This window comes from Protomyctophum bolini (assembly GCF_963924005.1).
Source record: "Protomyctophum bolini genome assembly, chromosome: 7".
In the NCBI taxonomy this organism is placed as follows: domain Eukaryota; kingdom Metazoa; phylum Chordata; class Actinopteri; order Myctophiformes; family Myctophidae; genus Protomyctophum; species Protomyctophum bolini.
The window spans coordinates 22,881,417-22,908,289 of record NC_137868.1 but is presented as its reverse complement, the minus strand read 5'-3'; the positions used below and the strand labels follow the sequence as shown (position 1 = coordinate 22,908,289).

Here is a 26,873-nt window from a genome sequence, read left to right as displayed (position 1 = left end):
ATGACACACGTTTAGGCAGCATATATAGTGTTTATAAGCGGTATACATTTATCATTCAAGTTTGGTTTGCATTAGTTGAACGAAATGTTTTCTTAAATATATTGAAATTGGGCACATGTGGTGCAGGTGAGGCAACAAGTGGATCGGGTCAGGTTTTAATTGACTGGACCATATGCGAGAGGGGTTGCAATGCATTTAGGCCTAATCGGTATAAGTGGACACAAATTAATTCAGAATTCAGTTTAGCTTTCTGTCTCTGAGTATGCTTGTATTTGAGCTTGCATGTGCAATTGAGATTCAGAAAGTATTTGTATTGCCAGTTCATGCATGGTTTTTCGTAAATTACGAGGAGGGAGTTGTCTCGGTGAGGTTGGTGCATTACATTGAAGCAAAGTCACATTTCATTTATTTTATGTGTTGTAGCCTGTAGGCCAATTGTGTGAGCACGTGTAGCATTAGGCCTGTTGTGTGCATGGCATATTTTCTCGTAACTCAAGCTTTTGTTCACGACGCAAAGAGATGCAAGGAAAAGGGACCTTATATGAACATATTTAAACTAACCAACTTCAGAATGCATGGTAGTACTGTTCCATTGGCTCTTTAGCTAACAACATCCTAAAATCCCAATACCTTTCTATACGCGAAATAAATATAAGCGCAACAATAAAAAACATCATAATGTATTAAACATCCAAAATACTTGCATGCACATAAGCACATTTGGTATTTTCTCATGGAAAATGTGTCTACTTTTATTGCAAAAAAAGGTGTGACTCTTAACTCAAGATGAGATTATAAAGAGCTGGGTGACGGTTGGGTTTGCAATTTTAGGAGCCCTACTCCAGTCCAGACCCCAGACCAGAGTTTAGCACCTCATTCTCACACAGAGTATTGTCTTCCGCATGCACGCATGTGCCTGCAATGCAGTATGAGCAAATATACGGTTACGGTATAACTTGATGTTGGCAAACTTGGCTATTAATTATTTTAGCTCGGCATGATCGACATAATGCAGGGAAAATAAGTAGCCACTTGGCACTTTCGTTTGGGTCTTTTGGACCCATTTTAGGACAACCATTACATGTTATGTTTCCGGGTGTCATATGTTTCAAAGTTCAAACAACTACAAATTAATTAGCTTAAAACAAAAATAATGAAAAGAAAGGTAAATAGGCCTACTGCCATTCTGACTTGATTAACGTTGTATTTATTGAATGATTCTGATTACTGTAGACTGTCTGTCTCAGTTTAGTTCTGAATCGATGGAGCCTTAGATTTGTTTGATGAATGCCAGCTTGTGCTATAATAGCGCCACAAGCAAGAACCAAACCAATGTTTAGGTATATTTGTGCTAATGCCAAGCAGCTAGTGTCATTTGGTGACCAGACTTTTTTAAGTCGTCAAAATGCCAACGCCTTTAACTGAGCTCAGATCAAGATCCACCATGCATGTTTTGCAAACCTGATGTAATGTATATGACTACCATGCAATTTTGCAAAGCCCTATTTGTTTTGTTTTAATACAGGAAAAGGTACTGAACTCGGATCATTGGGTTTCTCTTTTAGCCAGTTTTCCTACATTGCCACCCTTGCAGCCCTCTGAGCCCTGCATCCGAGACGTGCTCTGCAACTCAAAAGCTCTCGCTCTTTTGTCCCACTAAATCTGCCCAAATTGTCAAAGCTCCATGGGAGCTGTCGCGCGCGCTCCTTGTGCCACACGAGACTCCCTCCCGAGTCCCTTCCCCCCAAATTGTTCATTAACCAAAGAGGAAGTTTTGTAATTTTTCCCCATGCTCCATCTTGCCAATGATGACTGTGTGTGTGTGTGTGTGTGTGTGTGTGTGTGTGTGTGTGTGTGTGTGTGTGTGCGCGCGTGCGTGCGTGCGAGAGAGATACAGTTTGCGCACGCGAAAGGTTTAGTGTCACAACATGCAACTCACAATCAGATGTCAGAATTTATAGCTACATTCAGACTCACCGTTTTTTCTATGTTCCGTGTCGTCCTTTAAAGACAACCAACTCCGACCTGAGCGAAACATCTCTCTCATCGCGAGCGCGTCTGCCTCAACTTGGCCTGCACAAATCTATTATTTGTAACCCACATAAAATAGACGTCTGCAGTCACGAACTCACATAGCCGTATAAGTAACATGGCCAGATTAATACAATCCAGTTTTGATTATTTGAAAAATAATCCTGTAAACAGCAGCAACAAAAAATGGCGGATTGAAAAATCTCCCACGCCAGAGTCATTACGCTTGCAATTAGACCCTAATTTGCATAAATGCTAATGAGAAAGAAATTCATATTGACGCTTGGGGGAAATATGGGAGTGTTGTGAGGACTTGAAGGGAATACGACTTTTTGGTGCGTCATATCTATTTATTTTTTATAATTTGAGTTTTTGAACAATAGGCTACACATAATAATCTTTTTTTTTTAAACAGTAAATGAAGATAGGACATCATTGCCCAAATTTGATCACTGTATCTAAATCGAATCCCAGGTTTTTTATATAGGCTACAACAATGTATGTGTTTTATACTATTCCGAACGTTTTTACCGGCATTTAGGCCTAGCAGCAGGTGTTAAATCGTGTAGCCTGTTGCGTAGGCTAGTGAAAGCACCCCCAGGTGATATGCTGCATTGAGTTTATCTTGATGAACATGCTAATATTGATATTTGTTTAGTAAAATATAGCCTTTATTGCTCAAAACCGAACGTGAATGCAAAACAACTCCAAATTCCATTTGTTTGAGGGAAGGACATGCAGGCATTGAATAGTTTAATTTTACAAACCTGATATAATTATCAGCCAGCCTGAATCAATATGATCAATGTGGAGAGAACGAACGTGTGGTATAACGACAGGGGAATAAGTTTTGGATGCAACAAGCCTGTGTGTATAGGGTTTTGCATTCATCCTGATTCTGCTCAGCGGAGTTCGGGAATGCTGAAATGAAGCGTATAGGCCTAATGCCAAATTAATTGCTTAATGAGAATGCAGCGAGGCCCCCGTCATGTAGTGTACTGTAGGCCTAGTGGGCAGTGGCCTACATATCACGCAGAAGAACTCAAATGACATCGGGATGTTGAAGTGCAGCATCACTGTCTCACTTTGAATTGTGTGCATGCATTCAATGACACATATAGGCCTATATCAGATGTTTTTAGTTTAGTTTAGTTTTTACATTATAGATAGGCTATAGGGCATAGGCCTATTTAGGCCACAAGATAACATTATATGGTTTGCCTATATGTTTTTGATGGAAGGTCAAATACAACCAGATTGGACGATTTAGCTGTCTGTCACATCAGGACCACAATGGAAGCTATAGTATTTTGTGTTATCCTTTAACAATCATAAAAATCATTTCCCTGTACTATTTGCAAACTGCTAATAAAGTATTCAATCAATCAATCAATCAATCAATCAATCAATCAATGTCGATTATTGGGAACGGTATTTGACAACTTTACCCGTGTGTGTGTGTGTGTGTGTGTGTGTGTGTGTGTGTGTGTGTGTGTGTGTGTGTGTGTGTGTGTGTGTGTGTGTGTGTGTGTGTGTGTGTGTGTGTGTAGTGGAAAGGGGAGCACCCTTACCTAGGACATTTAAGACAATTGCATGCATTTACTTACTTTAAAATATTATATAAATAATTAAAATTAATATATCCTCTTTCTTTCTTTCTTTCTTTTTTGTTTGTTTAATTTTGTGCAACATGCCTAAAGTCGTAATTTAGCAGGTTGGTTCCCAGAGATTTGTGGATGACAACGCATGCATTAAAACATCTTGTATACATGTTGAATAATGTATTGTATTATTTCCTTTTTATTTTCTTAGTAAACCTGTATTTTGACCTTTGATGATATAAACTCATAATCTAGCAAGGCTTATTATATGACCAAACCTCCAAGAGATTAGTGAGGTGCAGATATATTGCAAGCGTCGTATTTGGAGGTATTCTGTGAAACTCTCTGACTCAGTTGTCAGCGTGGCTTCCTTAACCTGGCGTCCATGGAGCACAATAATAAAATAAAAGCACCGTTTTACATTAACCTCATGTCTACAACCAGTGGAAAATAAATAAATAAAATTAACGCATGTTCCTCTAAAGTCTATAAGTAGTGCATGGAATGTATAGTATTTAGTGCAGTGTATTCTCTTAAAAGGATGTTTGGTCGAGAGTTTATATATCCATATAATTTCTTAAAGGTTGCAGGTGCATTGATTATTTTTGTTAAAATAAGTGTTAAATATATGTGTCTGTATTCTAATAGTCACCATGCATGTGCCACTAAGCCCCAATTAAGTATGTGCACTATAATAATTGTATTGAGAAAAAAGCAATAGGGGCATGTATAATTCGAAAATGTGTGCAAATGTATGTATAACAGTAAAACTATCTGTAATTAGTAATTACCTTTATGCCACTTATTTAATTATTGGAGCCAAATTTTGTTTCCCATAACGTTCGAGTTGTGCATTATTTTATAAACTCAAAGTAAGTCAAACTGAAAATGTCAAAGTGAAACAGTATTGTAGGCCTAAAGAACGTATCCCAACTTCCCAACCCCATCTCACAGTCAGAAACCTATAAGGCCAGATAAGCTGCACCTGTGCGTATAGGGCGCTGTCCAATCAATGGTGCTGAAGTTGAAATAAGTAACCCATATATAGGGCTGTTATCTTCTGGACGATACTTGGAAGATGACCTTTTCTGCAACAAACCTACTGATGCCCACTGACTGACGCACACACACACACACACACACACACACACACACACACACACACACACACACACACACACACACACACACACACACACACACACACACACACACTGAGACCTATGGTGCCCTATACTGATCCCTAAGGATACAATAAATAATCTCTGGGGATTTATTGGAGAGGACATTTTGATGAAAAAGATCCATCCAAAGTAGAAGAGAATCTCTTTGAGAATGCAACCTGTTTCTGCTTTAAACTTCATACTTGATCTGTGTAATGCTATAGTAATAGAAGTCTAGTAAACATTTAATAATAATAATAATAATAATTATTATTATTATTATTATTATTATTATTATAAATTGATCAAATCGTTCCAGACATGTTCAGAAAGAATCACACATTCAGGTAAATATTTTCTTATCGTGTAGGCTTATATAGATTTAGCATAATTAGAGCTACATGCACTTTGTAATGAGAAGTAATTCTGCAGAGATATAGGCTGCGGAGGTTTGAACAATTTCAATATCGGAATACATTCTGTGCCTTGTACCTTTATAAAAAAGAATTCCCATGGTGACCAATGACTAAAAAACAGTGGCATTTAATAATAGGCCTATAGTTACAAGCAAAATAACACCCCACTGAACTGAACATGCCTAACTGCTTTAACTTAGAAAGTTCTAAGAAAGTTGTTTGGATTGATAGAAGTAATGAATAAACAATGAAAATATAAATCTCTGGATTTCATGTAGCCTAAATCATTTTAATGCCTGCATATTTCCATGCATCATTTAATGTAGGATTTGTCTGAATCCCCTTTCCCAATAGGAGTCTGTCCAGTTCTCTATATGTTCATATTATAGCCAAAATCTAATATTATTTGATTAAATAATAATAATAATGATAATAATCATAATATTAATACATAATACTGCTTAGGATTATATTTGAAATATTTCATAACCAGATATTCATTGTTGAATTGTGGTATTTCTTACTCTTAAAAATATTATAATATCTGTATATGGCCTGTATAGGGGATTATTGCGGAGGAGAAAATGTCGTACACAAATACACAGCGCATTTGCATGCTGTATCCCACGGTGGAAATTACAATGGCGTGCAATTAATATGCACATAAATTAAAAGTGAGAGGTTTCTAAATTCCAGGCACAGGCGGTCTTCCAAAGAGGATAGGAGAGAAAGGGTCTCAGTTGGCGGAGGAACAAGCCGACTGTTCACACGCTAATCGGAAGGGGGTGGGTGGTGGTGGTTGGGCCATGCCTAATATGTCTCTCTACGCACATTATTTTAGACTGAAAATCCATTTCTGCAGTGAGCCAGTGACTGGACGATTGAAACCATTATAAGTATACAATAAATTGCTATTAAATGAGTGATAGCCATAGGCTTTTCTAGAGTGATGCAGCCTATTATGGGCATATATTCTTAAAGGTGCTGTAAATGTTTGTTTTTGTAAAAGAAATCATTGCGAATAGGGGTCTATTCTTAGACAGAAAAAAACAACAACAACAAAAAATATTTTCAGGTCGGGATATCCTCATGCAGGATATATATAGGCCTATAGGAGAAACAAGTTAAACACACTATGCATACTATGAACATTTTAAATTAGAAATGGGTACTCTCTCCTGATTGGCTGAAATTGACTATACCCATCTGAAAAAGTATTTCTGTAGCTGGAGATATATATATATAGGATTATAGGATATACTCTGACAGTGGGGAGAGACCCAATTGTTATTGAACAGACACAACATTGCAATTTATCAGACTATAGCCTTAACTAAAAATAGATAAAAAGATGATTAAACATAATTATCATTTCGGATCTGGGCACGATGAGGTGGTATGCGTGGCCACATGATGACAAGTTCTGTAGTGCTGATGATCCCCCCCCCCCCCCCCACACACACCTTTTTCATATGCATTGAATGACTTGACTATAATCGATTAAGCCAAATTAGGACCTGGCCCGGCTACACTACACTAAATCCCGGGCCCCGTCATCTCCACAATCATTTAGTCATGCTTTGGTATTTGTATTTCAATAGCCTAGCTATATAATAAAAAGACGAAACTTGTCACTCAGGCCTACTCTAAACTAATGCTTCAAATCTGATCTGACACACCGGAAATCTCAAATAAATAAACTGCATAATTGCAGTGCAGCTGCAGCTATCAAAGGATCTCTTGCAGGTGGTGATCTCGCGGAGACTAAAGGTTGACAAGATACATTTGTTTAGTGTTATTCAGTCAGTGCATTACTTAGTTGATACTGCGCCCTACTGGCGAAAAGGTTTTACTACAACTAATTTAATAGAAAGAAGAAAGATGACAAATGGAGCCATCTACTGCCGAGCTTTGAAAAAACAGCAGAATTATCAAGTTAATTTAAAGCTTTTGAAAATACCATGCATGTTCAATCATGCTGTATACGTGCTGTATCCTTTACTTTATTTCAGACCATATCCCGAAGCATGCACACATTTATTTAAGATCATGTTATGATTTAAGACTTTTAAAAATGCTTTAAAGATATGCCATTGTGAGAGCCTGTTAACGGAATGGAGCAATTGCAATCCGTTAGATCTCCATAGATGGAGCTGACCTGTTCTGACATTACATATGTTGATCCTCCCCACCCGTCTTTCCTGTTCTGACATTACATAATGTTGATCTGACCCTGTACACTCAAGACACGATCCATATATGGCCAGTACAGAATTTATTCCATATGTTGATCTGACCCCCCTATACCAGCAGTCTGCCGTCACCCAGGCAGATGCGTGCACACGACCTCACCCTATAGGGTGTCGTCGCTTCTCGCCCTCAGGGCGTCTTACTGGTACATGTATGTATATGTCTCAGAGTGACAGTGGCCCGGTTTCCCAAAGGAAAAAACACTGGTATGGTGTTGCACATGCTCAGTTGCCCTCTAGGCCGCACATGAAGCCTGTGAACATAGACATAACGTGCATAGATTTGCCACGCAATGGTAGGCCTGGTATGGTAGGCCTCAGGCCTACCATAGTCTAGGTTGTGTATTTCTATGTTGTTGTGTTTGACAGTGTTTCCCAAAAAAGGACATAGTGTTTGATTGGCTGCCATGCAGCCAATCAAACACACACAGGCTTCATGTGCGGCCTAGAGGGCAACTGAGCATGTGCAACACCATACCTCTTACACCATGGTGTAAGTAAGAGGTGTCCTTTGTAGTAGACTTGTAGTGCCGCACACAGCAGCCTGTGAACATAGACATTTTGTGCATAGATGTGCCACGCAATGGTAGACCTCAGGCCTGAGGGCTGGTATGGTAGGCCTCAGGCCTCAGGTCTTAACATTGAGGTTAAGTTTTTCATGCGTATAGCTGCATTGAGAACTTCTTATATGGTTATGGCTGTCATGTGTCATTTTGCTTCCTTGACCCACACTTGCCTTACAACTCGAGTGTGTTTACATGGCACGTGGGTGGGTCCTAAAAAATAATTGGCCCAGGGGGCTGAGAGCCTGCTCTGTTCTAAAAAAAATCACACCCGTGTGAAGTGAGGGGTGCTATATATACCTGTACATTGAATATGATTGGCCCGGTTTCCCAAAGGACACCTCTTACACCATGGTGTAAGAGGCACGGTGTTGCACATGCTCAGTTGCAGAATGGTAGACCTGAGGCCTGAGGCCTACCATTGCGTGGCACATCTATGCAAGGAATGTCTATGTTCACAGGCTTCATGTGCGGCCTAGAGGGCAACTGAGCATGTGCAATACCATACCTCTTACACCAAGGGGTGTCCTTTGGGAAACCAGGCCAATATCATATATGTCAATATATATCTTGACATTGTAGGGAAAATTTACGTCATATGTAAACGAGCAAATCAGATAACCAATCACAGGCAACAGGCATTCTGATTGGCCAGAATGAATCAATCACAGGCAACAGGCATTCTGATTGGCCAGTATGGGATGATACATGGTGATTTATGATGATAAGAGCTGATAGAGCACCCCTCATTTCACACGGGTGTGATTTTTAAATAATAATCCCTGTAGATTAACTGTTTTCCTATTTTAACACCCGTATGAGTAACAGAAATAGTGATATGGGGCTGACCATGTAAACAACAAGCTGACAGTGTAAAATCCCCACAAGTTTATGCAAATTAGTAATATAGTGATTGAAAAATACTAATAAAGAAAGCTGCAAGGCGTTATAGGGTGGCGCAGCCGCAGTGGTAAAGTGCCTGCACACCACCACAGAGGTTGAGGGTGTGAGTGAATCCATCCGGCTTCGTCGAGTGTCTGTTTGAGCAAGCACACTTGGCCTGTGTTTGGGGGACAGAAGCCGGTCGGGAAGGGTGATATCACTTCATGTAATCCTGCAGCATGCGCAGCACTCGTCAGCAGGGAGTGTTGTGCGGGAGGAGTAGAACGAAGGCTCCACATCCTACCGGTGGGGGCTCCTCACTGGCAGGTGAGTCAGTAGGATACAATACCAGTGTAAATAAACAGAAGTATATGAGGAGGAATTAACTATATATTAAATTGGGGAGAAAAAGGGGTAAAAAGCAACACAAAACAACAAAAGAAAGCCACATTTATCTGATGATTTTGCTGATCCAAATCTGCAAATTAAGATTGATTAAGACCTACACCTTACTTATGGGTTGATCCTTTGAAGATTTATGTGAATCAATTAATCAATTAATATCATAACACGATAATATATATAATTTACAAACAGTAACAAAAGCTGTCTATTCACTGGACATAGCTTTGTCCTTAGAGTTGTCCTTATCAAGCCTCTTTAGCTCTGACCTTTACTTAACCTTTTTTCATCTGTTAACAGCTCTTATTGGCTGGGCTTTAGTGAGACCAGCGAGATTAGCTGAAGTTGATTCTTTTCATGTTTAATGGCAACCATGCAAGCAAGGCTCCATATAGGCCTACCCCATATCGGTTGTGCAACTCTGTTCTAATGATTGCCACACTTAAGCCCTAATTGTGGGGTACAAGCTGAATAAGGAGTGGGGGCGTTTGTTGGCTCCGTTGCCATGGACACTCAGTTGCTATGGCAGCCAGCAGGATGCTGTGGAAGCAGAGTGTGGCGGAGCAGCGGGTCACTGCAGAGAGAGGGAACTGCACCCACACACCTCTCACACATGGACCAGCATACTCTTCTCCAGCTGGGTGACTAAGAGACAGTGAGAGAGGGTGGGGGGGGGGGGGGGGAGTGTAACTACATAGGCAGGCAGGGTGAGAGAGAGAGAGGCAGGCAGACAGGCGCAGGCACAGGCACAGGCAGGCAGGAAGGCAGGAAGGCAGGCAGGAAGGCAGGCAGGCAGGCAGGAAAATAGTAAGAGAGAACAAATTACTGGCACTGGGTTTTATTTCTCAAACAAATTAGAACAACATGGCCATGTTTGTGTTGAATGACTTTCAGGTCTGAGGCCCCTGAAACCAGGTAGAAAGGGCAATTAAAACAAATTAACAGCTGGGAGGGGAAAGCTATAAGAGAGTGATAAGAGTCTGCAACAACTGTGTTAAAAGTGCTAAGGTTGGGACCCACTGGGATTCAGTAAGACGCCTGAGGGCGAGAAGCACTGAAACAAGAGAGCATCTTAATACAGCACAGTTGAGAAGCAGGATTTAAACGTATTAATCTGGTGTCAGCGAGGTCAGATGTAGAGTTGCTGGCCGGCTCATATGCAGATCTAGTACAGTATGTCAAACCATGTATGGCTATCCAGGGGTGGATGAGGTCAGTGTTGTGAATGTGATCTTCATTGGAGATCCAGGTGATGATACTCAGCTCCACATAATGGAGATCCATGTGTTGTACTTGGTTCATTTGAAAGTGTGACTCGTGTCGCGGCACGAGTTAAACCATTAATCTGGTGTCAGAGGTCAGATGTAGATTTGCTGGCTAGCTCCATACAGTATTTAAGCAGATGTAGGTGATGATCCAGTCTTCTCCATGTATGGCTATCCAGGGTTTGATGAGGTCAGTGTGTCAGATCGAGATATGGAGACAGCAATATATTGAGCGTGTCACGAGGCGTGGCGTGATGTTACGAGGCGTGACGTGAAGTCACAAGGCGTGATGTCACAAGACGTAATGGACTGGCAACTATATATGGAGGTGTGACTCGTGGGCCGAACAGACGGCTCAAAGTTTTCAGCGCAATTATTGTGGGGTGGTGTAACGGCGAGCTGTTTATTATTGTTATTTCTGGTGTTGTTATTTTATGGTTATGGTTCGTTATACAGTATATATATATATATGTACTTATTCCTATTTCCATATATATATTTATACTAGACAATAAAAGTTCATTCTTTACAGTTATGGAGCTAAGCTTATATATCAGGACTGTCAGCAGCCTTGTTTAATGTTTACACTGTGCCACTGCCGTCAGTGCTGCTGCTGTTATCATTGTAATTCTGCTTTTCCAAGTGCAGATGAAGGATGTTAGGGACATCGCTTGCCATCTCTCGTGAGAACCGGTAGAAGCCTTGTGAGGCTTTGATAACCCTCATTGGCCAAGCCGGTCATGTGACGGTCCGGAGGCCTCGGACTGTCCACTAATAAAGGACACACTCTGCCTGGCATTCGCTAACTTAGCTCTAGCTGTTCGCTATCATTCTGTTGGTTAACTTTTGCTTATCCTTTTTTTTTTACGTTCAGCTCCCTTCGGGAAGGAGTGTTAGGTTAAGTTATTGTTTTCCCCTCTGTTGATGGTTAGGTATTCTGGTTGATGCTTCTGGTATAGCACCCATCCATCCAGAGACTTCTGTAGTGGAGGCCTCAGCCTCAGGGTCCAGCATATACTGTAGGAGAACGGAATAAGCAGGAAGTTGGTCCACAACACTGGCATTCAAAGCCATTCATGCAAGTGCTTTCCTTACTATAAGGCAGTTCATGTCAAGGACCCCCAAATTGACACTCATTAGCCTGCGGATCCCCATTAGAAAATACAGTACATGCCAGGGACCCCCCATAAGATTAGATTTTTATGGCTCTAGCAGTGATTCTCAACCCGTTTAATTTCATGGACCCCCAGTTTGACATGCATTAGTCTATACAGACCCCTATTTAATGCTGCATGGACCCCCAATATTGTAAAATCAAAGTTAATTTAACTCTGAGTGTAGTGTACAAATGGAACCAAACGGACCCATTATGGTCCGTTTGGTTCCATGTGTACACTAACTAAGCCACTTGTTTACAATACATGAGAGTTACAGACCCATAAGAGTTAATTTGGTTCCAAACTGTCATTTTACTGGGGACCCCCTGGAACTCCCTCAAGGACCCCTGGGGGTCCCCAGACCCCACTTTGGGAACCACTGCTATAAGGTCTTGCTCTGGCGACTTGACCCATGAGCCAGGTATTGACTTCCAGTCATCGACTATTTCAGTGTAGTGCCTCATGTTGTTGTTAGAGGTGGATGGTCCGAGAGAATGTTATTGGTCCGTTTTCTTGGCAATCAGCCCAAGACCAACCTTGGCATGGTCTCCACTACTCTGGTCAAGAGCACCTGTGCCTGCTCCACAGAATCTGCCTTCCATCTGAATATCTGCCTGGCAGATGTCATCCACAAATGTCCCAGCAGATATTTCTTAATGTCCGCTAGGACTGGTTTTCTTGACTGCTATAATGCGTATTTTATATGTTTCTTTGTTGCTCTGTGTGTGCCCATGCAGTGATGATGCCCATCTAGGGACTATGTAAATGAGCTCTTAAGATGTTTCTGGTGCAATACATTTATTGTGCATTGTCCCTTTGATAAATAAATAGATAGATCATGCCTCTGCATAATCTATTGACAGTCAAATGCCATTTTGATGTTTACAATGTGTGTAGAATCAAAGTGACAACCAGGCACATGTGTGTGGAATGTGTTTAAATAGCATTCACGTTTAAAGTCTTCATCAACATCTGACCTGTAGAAACCTCACATAAATCCATGGGAAAGATTGTCCCCGCTTTTTGACAGATAAGTGACACCTGTTGTGCTTCGAGTTGCTGTTGTATCGGTTAGTGATTTTTGCCTTAATGAAGGCTATACTTCAAAGTTCTGCTATAATATATAATATTGTGTTGAAGAAAACCTTATAACAGATGAATATAGGATTCTTGCATATTTCTGTTTATCTAAAGTGTATCTAATGGTCTATGATTAATCAATTTCCAAAGCACTTCATGTCCAAGTCTTTATGTTATGTTAAAGAAAGGTGAATTGTGTGATATCCGTCATTTTGCATACATTTGTATCACTTGATCAAATTGAAAACATCTCATTTTGGTACACGGATGAATAATGAATATGTAATGATGTAACGGAAACCTTTGAGTGAACGCCACAGAGATTTTCCATAAAAGGTCATTGTCTCGTGTGTTTAAGTTAGGCATACTTATGCCAAATTCTCATAATATGGCTGTTTGTTGTCATTCATTTCCCATGCCACTTCCTTGACCTAGGGGCCATGGAGTTGACCACTGGCTTGGCCAGCTGTATGAACAGGGCCGATGTGAGGAGGGAATAGGGTGCCCGTCTGTTTGCATTAATTCTCTTCTGCAAAACCCTTCTGCATAAGCTCCTTACATAAAGCATAAAACACTGTGTAATCCGTCTCTCCCTCTCTCTCTCTCTCGTCTTCAAAGCCCTGTCCTCTCACTAGTTACTTGATTACCCCCAATTCTCTCTCAAGCTTTATCTGTCTGCTTCATTGATAGCACAAGAGATCCAATGTTTATTTAAGTGAAACAGCTTAAACCATGTAGACCTACAAGTCAGTGGTCCATTCACTACTACCCCTCCCATCCCCATATGTTGCAAAACTTGCACTGCTTCAGAATATGACATGCTGACTCAACTGTGGCTCCTATAAGTCCTATAACTCTCAGAACCCTTCAGTTCAGAACCAGTTTTTAGTCCATGAGCCAGACCTCCAAAGTTGGAACGTTAATTACGAATTGAGTGGGCAAAACCATACCTATATTAAATTGTAGGATCAATATAAATCAAGTATCAAGTAAATTAATATATGATAACCCTTCCACAGTATAGTAGCTTTTTCATATTTTCCTATATGCCTAGGTATGGTTTTGCACACTCAATTCATAATTAACATTCCAATTTTGGAGGTCTGGCTCATGGACTAAGAACCAAAAAGAACTGAACCGGTTCCCAACCGGTGGAAAAGGGGCCTAAGTGACACACACACACACGCACACACACGCACACACACACACACACACACACACACACACACACACACACACACACACACACACCTGTTGAAAGTTTGTTGTGAGTGTATGTGGCAGAATGATTGGCAGTGAGCAACAGGCTAATTATAAGGATATGGTGGTGTAATGCCGGCCATTTCCTAAAGCCTAAACTAGAAAGTAATATTGTTAAATATTGCACATCACACTTTTATTTTCAGACTTCTCAGACTTTCAGTATTGCTAAAACATCGTGCTTAAGGTTTCCTATTTCACTAGTAAAGGAAACACTGGGTCCTTGTTCCTGAGTCCACACGATAGGGCTACCAGTACACCATTCCTTTCTGCACAGCTATGACTTTAAATATTCCAGCCAAACCATTAGCTCCAGACTGACGAAACGTGACGTAGACCATTTGTACAGTATCTGGGAAATGAAAACAGAATAATACAGAAACGGCATGGTTTAAGGTGTAAATACGCGATGTTGTCTACAATTTCAACGAAGAGCAAAGGCACGCTCGGATAAATGAAGCTGTTAGTTGAAGTAATACATATACACGGCGTAGCTTACACTGACACGCGCTACATTGTATGTGTGTCTCTGTCACTGTAACGTCACCCCTTTCCTCACTGTAAACACTATGTTCTTCCGCCGACACGAGACAAAATAGGTCGGAAGACATCACCCCTCAGCATTATCCAGTGTAATGTAGGCAAGTGTGACGGTTATCAAGTCATAATTCTACTTTAATGAGTTCTACTTTAATTGCAGTCGCGGTATCCAAAAGGTAATATTGCCACCAAAACGTTTTAGTGTCCCTACTAACTAACACTCAACCACGTTATTGTAAAACTTTTCAATTTGAATTCGAGGAAACTTGATAAAACTGCAAAAGCATATTATAGCCTACATTTATCTATTTAAAAAATATATGTATATATTATTATTATTATTTTCATACATAAAAAAGTTTTACATTAAGTCCATGTGCTAACTCCGGATATTCTAGTTTGACAATAATAATATTCATAATAATAAATATCATTGAAATGGCCCATTTTTAATATACGGTACTGTATAGATGTAGATGTTGCTGTGAGAAGCGGAGGGATATATACTCTCTCTAACACATGATGTCGCCATCAGTCCTTCCTACTTCACCTTCCACCAAGTCAGCGCTGATGACTTGATTGGTTAAGCAACGTGAACAGCACGAGCCTATTGGTTCAGCCAATGTCAATCATAAAGCAATGCTACTCAAGATAGATTAGGCACAATCTAGTGTATCATTTGACAAAACTAAATAGTTGCCTTTTACATGAAGTAAAAAGATTTTTAATTGAAAGCCTACCGAGCTCACTTGAGGGCTATTTGTCATCTTCACCATCCGCTCTATGCAGTTTGTATAGATAGATTTGTAGGCTATAGTCTTTGAATCGCCAGTCTGTCTCATCAAACAGATGTGGATACAGTGCTAGGGTAAGTGACTCTTTTCAAGCTTATGTTCTCAATTTTGCTTTGCTACACTGTTTCCCTTTAACTGGATACTTCTGACAACTAAATACTGAATACCATGCTTACGGTATATTATTTAAACATGTTTCACAGGGAGTTCATAATTATACGGTTTCGTCTCGCGCAGTCTGTTAGTCATAAGGGGTAAGCTACGCGGTGATTCACGGAGTTTGCCAAGTTATAACGCTGTAGTCTAATAAAGAGAGGTTCATATTATGTTGTTTAAACAGAGACATCCCTCTAGACTTCGTTTTTATTGTCCGAGCTGGGATCGTGCTGGATCGTCTGTTCATGTGCGCAACAGTCATAACAGTTCATTAGGAGCTGTCAAAACGATTTATGGCAAGTGTCACCGAGGTTTTGACGCAATTTCTCTTCATTTCGGTAAATGGATTTCATCTTAGTGAATTGCATGCCTAGTTTATTGCTAACTTTATCACACTATCAATTTTGTTTACGCGTTAACTGACGTATTTACTGCACAGAAAAAGTGGACAGACCAGAACACCTTGTGCCAGTAGCCTATTTGCAAGGTTAAAACCTATTGTGTTTGATTGGTGAATGTGTGTGAAGTGTGTTTACCATCTGCACATGCATAGGCATGCAAGTACGTATGTGCAGAATAATTTAATGTCACTTTAATGTCACAGAGCCGAAGCAATTGTGCCCTCATATCTGCGAGCGCAATTGCCTTTCAGGAGAAAGTATGATCAAACTTCTGATTTCCTAAAAATCCGGAAATAATGTAGCCTGTAATGAAGTCTAGCTAGTATGATATCATCAACAATGAACTAGAATAAGCTTCTGACAAGTTAACGCAGTTTGTTAGAAATTCTGGTCTATCTGTGTCAGCTTTTCCATATCCGAATAAATGCTTTATGCTGCTCATTGGATCATAGAAAGATCGACGTCGTCGGTAATCCCACACAGGTCAGATAAAACATTCCCCTGTCTATATAATAGGCTAACATTCACGTGTAACGCGGTGGGAACCGATGAGTATATTCAGCATGCTCACGGACAGGTGGAGTCGTGATTCCCGACAGGGTGTCACATGGCAGAGACAGGATCTCCAGGGAGTCAGACCAGATAAGGGTGCTCAGCAGCCCTGGAAAGCGTCCGAGTTGTCAGAGTAGAGCAGATTACTGGTTCTGAGCTGTCCCCAGAAGGACATGGCTGCCTCAAGAGTTTCCCATGCCCACCAAGTAGCTTGTGTTTGCAGGTAGGACAGGGAGGGACAGCTGTTAAGTCCCACAACACATGTCATGAACAGTCATGTGCTGTAGCCTGTACCTATATGCCTACTGTCAGTTTGTCGTCATCAACAACAACAACGTCAACAACAGCACACTGAAACGCTTTCTCTCTCTGCCACGCTAATTGTAGGGTCTTCTTAATACATGGTTTAGATCAAATGTAATGTCATGGACATATGACTACTTTGTTGTTAGACATTTACATCTGCCATCTTAGATTGAACAATGGTAATTGCCTCTGACAAAGACCTGCAGAGTAAATATTCCCAGTTTTCCAACTTTGTGACATGGAGGCAGCATTCTTATATCAGCAGTGCACTGGGTTTTCTGACACATGAGCAGGATGGGGGAGTTTGGCTGACAAATGAATACGAATGTGGTGCTGTCTCTGACATTGTCAAGATGTCAAAGCTAATGGGAGCTTTACACCCCCCAAACCTACCACCTTATCTTATCTCTCCTCTCCCTGGGAGACTTATTGGCTCTCTTGAGTCTCCCAAAGTGTGGCCTCAATTCTAACATCATTAGAATCTTCCGCCATCCATCCTCTGCTTGATCTCCATCAAATCTGTGTCTCGTGTGTGTATGTGAAGAGAGTGATAGAGATGTTGAATGCTTTTTTTAATTTTCTTTACACCAAATCAATCTCACACCTGTCTCTTTGTCTGTCAATCTGTCCGTCTCTTCTCTCTTGGCATTAGAGACCCCCTGGCCTCTTATTCAGGGGCTCATCAGCCATCCCACACATTTACCCACCCATGCGCGCACACACACACACACACACACACACACACACACACACACACACACACACACACACACACACACACACACACACACACACACACACACACACACACACACAAACAATCAATCCATAAATTGGACGATAGAAAGTAACTGGTCTAGTTCACTGTGAAGGGCTTAAGCTCCAGATAACTTATAGGCTCAGCTAAAGTAATGGGCTTTTGTGTGCCTGAGAGCGTGACTGCAAGCAAAGGCACATGGTACTCTCTGAGCAAGTGTAGGCTAATGTCAGGGCAACTGTCCACATATATTGCAATCAATACCATATTACAGGACCTATATATCGTGATACAGTTAATAATTGGCATAATGCGAATTTGGATAATACAGTTACTGAGTTTCATGCAAGATGCGTAGTTTACATCAAGGTAATGGTCTGCACCCAAACAAGACTGTTTAGTGTTTACCATGCTGAACCTTAGCCATGTGCCTTATAGCACTCTCTGTTGGCTCTAGTTGAAACAGAGGGAAAAGAGGCTCCCTCCCTTGTTACCACCAGTTTGAGGAAGTATAATTCTCTCCAGCTCTAGCTTCCTGCTGAATTGCAAACACAATCAAATAGCCATTGTTCTCCCCAGACACAACATAGTGTCACAGTCTTTGTAGACTGCATGACTAGATCATTGTGTTTGTGTGCCCATCTTGGAGCCATAATTGTAGACTGTGTGGATATTTCTGTGTGGACATATAAATGTCAATGTGTGTTGTTTCCATAGTATGCCTGGATGTCCTTTACTTCAATGGGTTTTAATGGAAAAAGACAAACTGGGCTATAAAGATGGGCTATGGGCAGTTCCCGTTTCTACTAGGTTGACAACAATTAATGCTCTCCCTGGCTGCTATAGAACTGTTGTGTTTAAGCTATCTATATATTTGATACATTAACCCAAAGAGCAAGTTAAGTAAGGCACACTTTCTCTGAGAGCATTTACAGAACACTCCACTCAGTAAAATCTAGAAAGCTATTTCATGAACCAGATCTTCATTGTATAGGCAGAATTTTCAATATGGTCTAATCATTTTCAGTAATCCCTTTTTTTTGCTGGACAATGTATTGACTGATTAGATTATTAGTAAACCCATGGCTGGCTGCTCTATATCTTGCAAAGGTGCTGCTCCATGCTCCAAATCCATATACACACACACACACACACGCACGCACGCACACACACACACACACACACACACACACACACACACACACACACACACACACACACACAAAACATTGTGCATGCTTGGCACGGGAATGTTTAGGAAACCCTGCACTAGCTAGCCCAAACTGAACTGTGAACTCCACGACAATTGAAAAGCATTCATACTGTACAAGGTTAGAAGAGAAAGTCCCCTTTCTAATGTTTTACTAAAAGCCTGACACCTCAAGACATGCAGCTTTCAAAGTGAGGAAGCATTTTCGTCTCACCGAGCACTTAGTACCTGTGTTTGTGCTCTGGTCATGTTGCTTTTGTGGCCTCTTTTATGTTATTCCAGGGCAGATTTTGCCCACTGCTATTCCCACGCTGAGCGGGGAGAACAGGAAGAACTCTACTGCACAGCAGGGAGGGTCCTGCCTTCTGCTATTATGGCTATGATTCAATCATTGCAGGGCCTCGCTTTACCCCAGCAATTTGTAGCAGGGAAAGAAATGTCACTCGCTCCTTTTCGACTAATGGAACTTCAGGCCAAAGGTGCTTTTACACAGAGCAGATGTCATCAGCCGATTAACACGGAAAGTAGCACTGGCAAGTTTTGCCTCACGATCTCTACTCAGTACCCGCTGTGATTTCAAAATGGCTTCTAGGTCATAACCTGAGAACCAATGTGAAGTATTAGGGTCCAGAAAAGCTGTGGCAACAGGGTAACAAACCTTACTTGCAGAACTAATCTCTGTCTCCTCTATATCAAGCTCTTAATTGAGTCATCATCAGCTGCTGATCTAGGGGTTAAACAGCAATTAAGGTAATGAGCATACAGTCACAGTAAAGGGAGGGAAGAAGTTGCATGTTTGTTTAGAGTACTTGTGATTTAAAACTTTGCCATATACATATTTAACGTATATATTTAAGCAATAACAATCATCCTTCCATAAATGTATTATAGACTCAGGGGCCTGCTAGGGGCTTGACTGGATTACATTGTACAGGGGAGACATGAGTTTCATCCTTGCATTTACCAAGGCAGAACTTGCCAGCACTCATTGTATGTCCTTTTACATGATTTTATTTACCTCTGAGAATGAAAACGTACGCGTTTCGGCCTGTATGGCCTTCCTCAGCGTTGTGACAAGACAACAGGAAGTGTGGCATTTATGTATGAGATACAATCAACAGTAATTGAACACAGGTGTCAACCGTTATCATCTTACACAGTATCAATAAGAAGTCTCTATTTATGGTAACAAGACAGGATACATATCATGGAAACACAATCGAATAAACCCATAGTCGGCCACATTGGCATACACAATTGGACATTTTCAAATTCTAATTACCTTACGGTTTATAAGTTCTATAATGAGCACTGATAGGAGTGATCTGTATTCCAAAGGTCTCCCTCCTTATCTATATTTAATGTTTTCTATTAATGTTTTCCATTTATCTATTGTCTTTATACATTTCTAATGGGTTTAAGATGTATCAATGTCTTTTTAGTCTATTAGCTTTCCAGGCACTTTAGGGGCCGGCCCCACATTCATTATGATAGCTCATTGTGATGTATTCATATTTTACTATACTATTTATTCGATTGTGCTTACATGATATTTATCCTGTCTTGTTACCATAAATAGAGACTTCTTATTGATACTGTGTAAGATGATAACGGTTGACACCTGTGTTCAATTACTGTTGATTGTATCTCATACATAAATACCACACTTCCTGTTGTCTTGTCACAACGCTGAGGAAGGACATACAATCATGAGTGCTGGCATTTTCTTCACCTCAACTTATATCTTCGAGCCTTGCACCTAGAAGGATTTTGTTTGAACCTGGAATGCTGCGGGTTGTCTGCTAGTACGGCAGTACTTTTCCTTCACCAAGGCAGAACTGCCAGGCAAAGCGAAGACTGGCCAATCACAACACGTCCTCGCCAGGCAGGCTTGCGGAGACTCATGGGTCAAAGATGTTGGCTGCTATGTTATTTGTATCCAAAGTGGCTGCTGATACCCCACGCTGCTCCCGTGCTTGCGGTTATGGTTAGGTTAGGGTTTGAGGTAGGTTGTCGGCCTATTGACACTCGGAACAAATAGTATGTCGGAACAGCCTGTACCCAACTACATAGTGCTGCTTTAAGGTTCACTGCGAAAGAGGGTATTGAAGTGAAGAGGAGCAAAAATTCTTAGCAGGCAGGCCACATATGGTTTTGATGGTGGTTGCTATGTTATACTAAACAATAATACAGTGTTAATTTGGACACCAAATGTTAAAATGTACTTTTGATTAAATTAAATCAGCACTAGATTTGACTGTATAAGGTCCTTCCTTTGAATTTGACAGTGTAGCAGACAGTGTGTGTTGAATTCCTTCCAGTTTTGATGATTTAACTAACTAGCTAAACCTAGCCTTTGATTTGGGCTTTTCACCCTCTTACTAAAATGTCCAGTCAACTATTGAAAAGGAACACCTTTTATTTATTTATGATGTCACACATGAGAACAAGACTAGGCAAGTCTAGTTCATCCGAACCCTAGCTATAGCCAGGAACTGTCAGAAACTGAAACCTTCATGATGACTTCCCTACTTCCTAACCTCTGCTCTGGTGGCAGGAACGGTGAACTGAATGCATATTTCCAAAATGCGTCACATATAAAATTTCGACATGGATGCTTTTATTTTGCTGACGATGAAGTAATGGAGGATTTGCTCAATTTGACTTCTGTCGGTGCATTTACCGTCCTATACCATTGGTTCCCACACCAAAATGTAAATTTAGCATCGCCATCTAACGGGACCCACATTAGTACAAAAATACATAATGAATTTCATTATGAATTATGATTAAATTAAAACAAAACACCTTAAATAAGGTGGAGGCTCTTCGGACGTCATGCAGTGTTGTGGCAAAAGGGGCAGTTATTTACAATCAGTTGGACTCAAAACCACATTTTGCCAAAGTAATCAGTCCTCTCTAGTTTTCTCTACCCTTCAATTTATCTGTCAGAGTATGATGCTTATCATGTTTTGACACGTGTTAGTCCGAAATCCGGTTAGTCAGACTACACGGCTGGTTAAGACTCATCCGTGGCTTGCTTCCGCGTGTGATTAGGGTTAGGGTTTGGGGATAGTGTTAGTATGAGGCTCTATGGTCGGAATATTGGGTAGTCAGATTTATGGGTGTCAAATTATTATTGGGACGCCGGCCTAACACTATACACTAGTGATGTGCGGGGCGAGAGAGTTGTGTTTTCAGTCAGTGCATGGATGAAACAGGAGCGAACAAAACCATAGCACATTCAGCCCCATACAGGTTCGGTTTTAGTATAGACAATTGATATTATTTATCTTTTATAATTGTGTACATGAGAGAACATTGAACGATGACTACAGTGAGTGTCGTGTCATACAACATATGTTACATTCAAATACAGTTCTCGTGCAGCACAGGGTCAGGATATCAGGATAATGACTAATGAGGATATTATTGGCCGCTGTGCATACTTGATCAAATTAGCAACACATTGAACAAGCTAGATGATTTCAGGTGGAGAGAGACGGAAGAGCAACATCAGGGAGGGAGAGAGACCGAATAGGAGAGGGAGAGAAGGTACCAGAATGCTTTTTTCCCCCTCATTTTCTGCCACGCTGCGCCCGCCCCGCTATAATTGCGCTGAAAACTTTGACCTGTCTGTCCGCCCCGCGGGTCAACCCGCGGGACCTGCGGGCAACGGGCCGGCCCGCGCATCACTACTACACATGTTTTGATAGGGCAAACCATAGGAATTATGATGGTATAGGTCAGGATGGCAGTGTGCCCTAGCATTTCCTAGAAAGACTGTCCCATTACCCAGAAAGTCACAGACTCGCCCTGCAACAGCCTGGCAATGTATCCATCAACAGACTTGTCGTCCCCTCAAAGAACTGCTTTTGCAAAGCCCTACACTACAGTGAGCCTGCTTAACCGCTGTATGTTGCTGTGGATGACGGTGTTAGTACTAAATGCTTTATACGTGTATAAGTCAAGATAATGTATTCTATTCTCATAATTCTATTACCAGTGTAATGGTGCTGGTGTGGTGTGTAATTCGGTTCTGTTTATAGAACATCATTAGTCATACTTGAATAGGGACAGGCGTCTCACCAGGCCTTAACTGCTCACTACAACCAATCTGTAAAGATCTGTTATATAAAACTTAAACAGCAGAGAGAAGAAAACATTAAGCTAAAAACTACTTGGCTTCAAGCGCACTAAATTGGTCCTTTTCTTGAAATATCCAGCTTTGCAACTGAAATGGGTATCTACACTGACCTCATTCTATCTATAGGTAGAAACCGATTAATATATGAAAACAATAAATGCTTGTAATGTTTATTTTGATCTGGGATTATGGAAACTGTAGAAAATATTAAAACTCCTCATTGTTACAACCGATGTCCATACCCTTGTGTGATTTAATTTGCCTCCCTTGCTCTCAGGCCAGTTTTGCCATAGTGTTTTATCCAGATTAAGTTGTATTTTCTGCCCTCTTAGTATAGTCTTTACCAATCGAAAGGGTCACGTTGCAAAGCTAACCAAATGGACATCATGTATACGACGGGATCGAGGGCCAGTATGCCGGATCAAGACATCACAACCTACAGTATGTAGGTTAAATGCAACTTAACCATACACATTTGAAGGATTAACCTTAACTAACAGGAGATGAGTGGAGAGACACAGTGGCAGTGTTATAGTATATCACCATTATGGTCGGTTTGACCTTGACTGAGACTGACTGGTGTCAAAATCCACTTATATTTGAATCCATTTAGTTCAGCTTTGGCAATCTTTAGGGCAAGAAGAAAAAACAATTCAGTCTGTCACTCTACTCCCTTCATGTGGTTCAAAAATGAGTAAGTCGTTTATCTTTACTGGTGGCTTTATTTGTGCACTCTTATGGCTTAAAACTACCAACGTAAAACTAAATAAAATAAATAAACAACGATCAGAAATGAGAATAATATAATGTAATAATAATAATAATGTAAAGCACACAAACATAATAAATGAAAATATATTGAAATTTACATTTACCTCATTGGCTGCATAATAGCATGAAAGGAATGAGGTCCAGGAAACCCAAAGAAACAAAACTAACTAACTAACTGAAAACAAGAAACAAATTAATCAATTCAACCCATAATGAAACACAACGTAAAACTTAAATATAAACAATAAACGTAAATGTGGACATGAAACAATGAAAGAAATATTGTCAGTGCCACGCTGCTTACAAACACACTGTGAGCTGCTAGTGACTAGTGAGCTTACTTCCGGCACACCATATATGGCCAAGCAGACGGAATACGTCGGAATTCAACTTCCGACAGCGCTTGAGTAGAATAAATGATATATCAGTGTACATAGACAATAACAAATAATGATAAAAATATACTATGGCAGAAATATACTATGGCAATGTTTAATTGACACAGTCAATTAAACACCAATTAACTGAATGATACCCAGTGAAGCATTTGAAGGAGTTTCCCTTATTATTTTTTGTTTTATTTATTTGACAATGCACAATAGAGCTCAATATTATTTATTCTAGATTCAGTTATGCTTGTTCAGTTCATCATTTCACTTGAGGTATGTTGTTGCTGCTATGTCAGGGAGCACAGAGAACTGTAATGAGAAGCACTAAAGGTGAGAAGCACTAATTCAGGAAAAAGGTTCGTTCTGGTCTTAAGATCAAAAGGGTAAAAGTAGTAGTTTTGAAGATATCTTCTTAGATTTTGAGATATCTTATTTGCTAGCAACAAGCACATTTTAGCCCAAGGGTGGCACAGAGGAAAGGTCATGATGTCACTTAAATCAGTGTGTTCATCTTCCGGGGAGGTTGATGGTGCACAGTAAATTCCATGCCGATCCAGCCAGTAGTTTTCTTGTTTGAGTGTTGGACGGAATTGTCATGTGGATAAGACAAGAAGACAGAATAGGAATATATACATTGAAAAAACTAAACAATGTTCAGGATATAGATTGTAATGTAAAGTGAGAAAAGAAATAAAATATCGGTCACAGAATAAGACCAGTTGCTGTGCCACCATACTGATGGGGTTGCTGCTGTGGCGTGAGAGCAGCAACCCCATTGCTCCAGCACAGCTGAAACAGCATGTACGTATGAGATCCAGGAGTTGAAACACTACACCCTGACTTCTCACACATCTCCCCCTCCCTCTCTTACTTTCGCACTATACCCTTCTCCCACTTGCCATGACTCTGATCCTCTCTGGCTCTCTGTCTTGCTTACGACTCCCATTCTCTCTCTTCCATCTTGCTGTCCCTGTCACTCGCTCTCCTCCTCGCACCCTTTGATCTGAAGTTCTGCTGCTTCTTGTTCCTCATCATATAACCTCCTCTTCCAAAGCCCCGCCTCTGTTATTCCTACCCACACCTTTGGTGAGACTCCTCCACTTCCCACAGCGCTGAAGCGCAGCAGCTAGGTTATGCCCTCATTTGAATGTATATCAACCTCTTTCTCACTGGGGCGTGGCACAGTTTTACGGCTGTACAGCTGTGGCTGGGTAATGGGACCATCTGCAGAGGGCTCATTGAGTTAGCCGCAAGCTAACATGGAGCAGGGCAAGATGGCTGGCTCATTCTTTCTCTGTTGTGGAGCAACCATTACCCAGAGCTGGGAATAGTTCCAGGGAGAGAAGAGGAGATGGAGGAGTCGGGCTGGGAGAGGGAAAAAAATTCCACCCTTACAAAGTGACACACTTCTCTGTGTTTAAGCACGTGTGTGTGTGTGTGTGTAGTTGTACTCATGACTTCAGGCATGTGTAGAATATGTGCATTCATGCTTGAATGCATACATTTGTACATGTGTGTAAGTGCACAAACATGGGTTTATGTTGTGTTTGTGGATACAGTATGCATAGGCTTGTGTGTGTAATGTGTGCAAGCGTGCATGCGTGCCTGCCTGCGTGCGTGGTTGCGTGTCTGTGTGCGTGCGTGTGTGTGTGTGTGTGTTTTCCCGGTGCTGATCCCCAGAAGCAATCTGAGTAGTGCAGGGAACAACTGGGAAATGCAATCTGATGTCACTGTAGACCAAGTGTTGAAATGGCAGGTCATACACCACATGTCATAACCCTGCCTGTCCAACCACTCGCCCCCCAGAGATATTGGGATGACCCTTTGATTCGCTGTGACAATTGGAAACGTGTCGGTCATAACACATTACTTTACAGTGGCCTTTTTCCATGCTGAATAAACCTTTAGCAAAACCGGATTAAGGAAAAGTGCACCGTAATGAATACATTATTGAAGACTTAAGCATCTAACAGTCCTGCTAGCCAACCCCCCCCCCCCCCCCCCCCTGTGTAGAGGTTGTGCTGTTCCTTACACACAGGTATAGGTTATCAAGGTATTGCTCGGAGCAGAGTATTGTGCCGAAAACTCCCATGGTAATCTGTCCATTACATTTTGAGGTATCTTCACTATCTTGTGATATTTTGGCCTGAGGGAGGCAATAGAGGAAATGTGAAGATCACTGAAATGGATAGGATTCAACCTCTGGGGAGCATGAGTGTGCACAGCAAGTTTCATCATGGCAATATACCCTTCGATTTTGAGATATTTTGTACAATTGGACACGTGAACGCGTGCAATGATAGTCAACGGCCAGCGCGTTCATGTCCAATCCATCCCAGAATGCACTCTGTTCCTACCCGGAAGGAGGAGTGAAATCGCCTCATCATCATGCGCTTTTGAGCAACTTAATGCAAGTGGATGGGAGGAGAACTCGGGTGCCGTCTCTATTCATATATAAGGTTTACATGCAGTAAGGGCCGTCGGGATCGGGAGTCGAACCCACGGCACACTGCCAGACTAGATTACCAGCCACGGTGCCTGGACCGCTGAGCTACGGCCTAGGCCACCACATTCATTTACATTTTTGTATTATAAAGTAACGTATGTGGTCTGCCAAAATGTTTTGCTGAACATGGCAGTTTTGATTGATTGATTGATTTATTAACAGTTTGAAGAATTACAGTACATTTCAAGTACAACTCAATACAAAAACTGTTAACTTGTGAGTGGACGACACCATAAAGCATGGTGTTTACAATAGGGCCCACCATTTTCAATTCA

General features: G+C 41.1%; 1 protein-coding gene across 1 annotated transcript in view; it reads left to right on the top strand.

The window, feature by feature from the left end:
• Positions 1-15,266: 15,266 nt before the first annotated feature.
• mef2d (myocyte enhancer factor 2d) overlaps positions 15,267-26,873 on the top strand; it is a 72,417-nt gene continuing 60,810 nt past the window's right edge. Inside the window, exon 1 of the mRNA XM_080768440.1 lies at positions 15,267-15,477. The gene's annotated coding sequence lies outside the window, so the exon portion shown is untranslated. The remainder of the gene's footprint in view (positions 15,478-26,873) is intronic.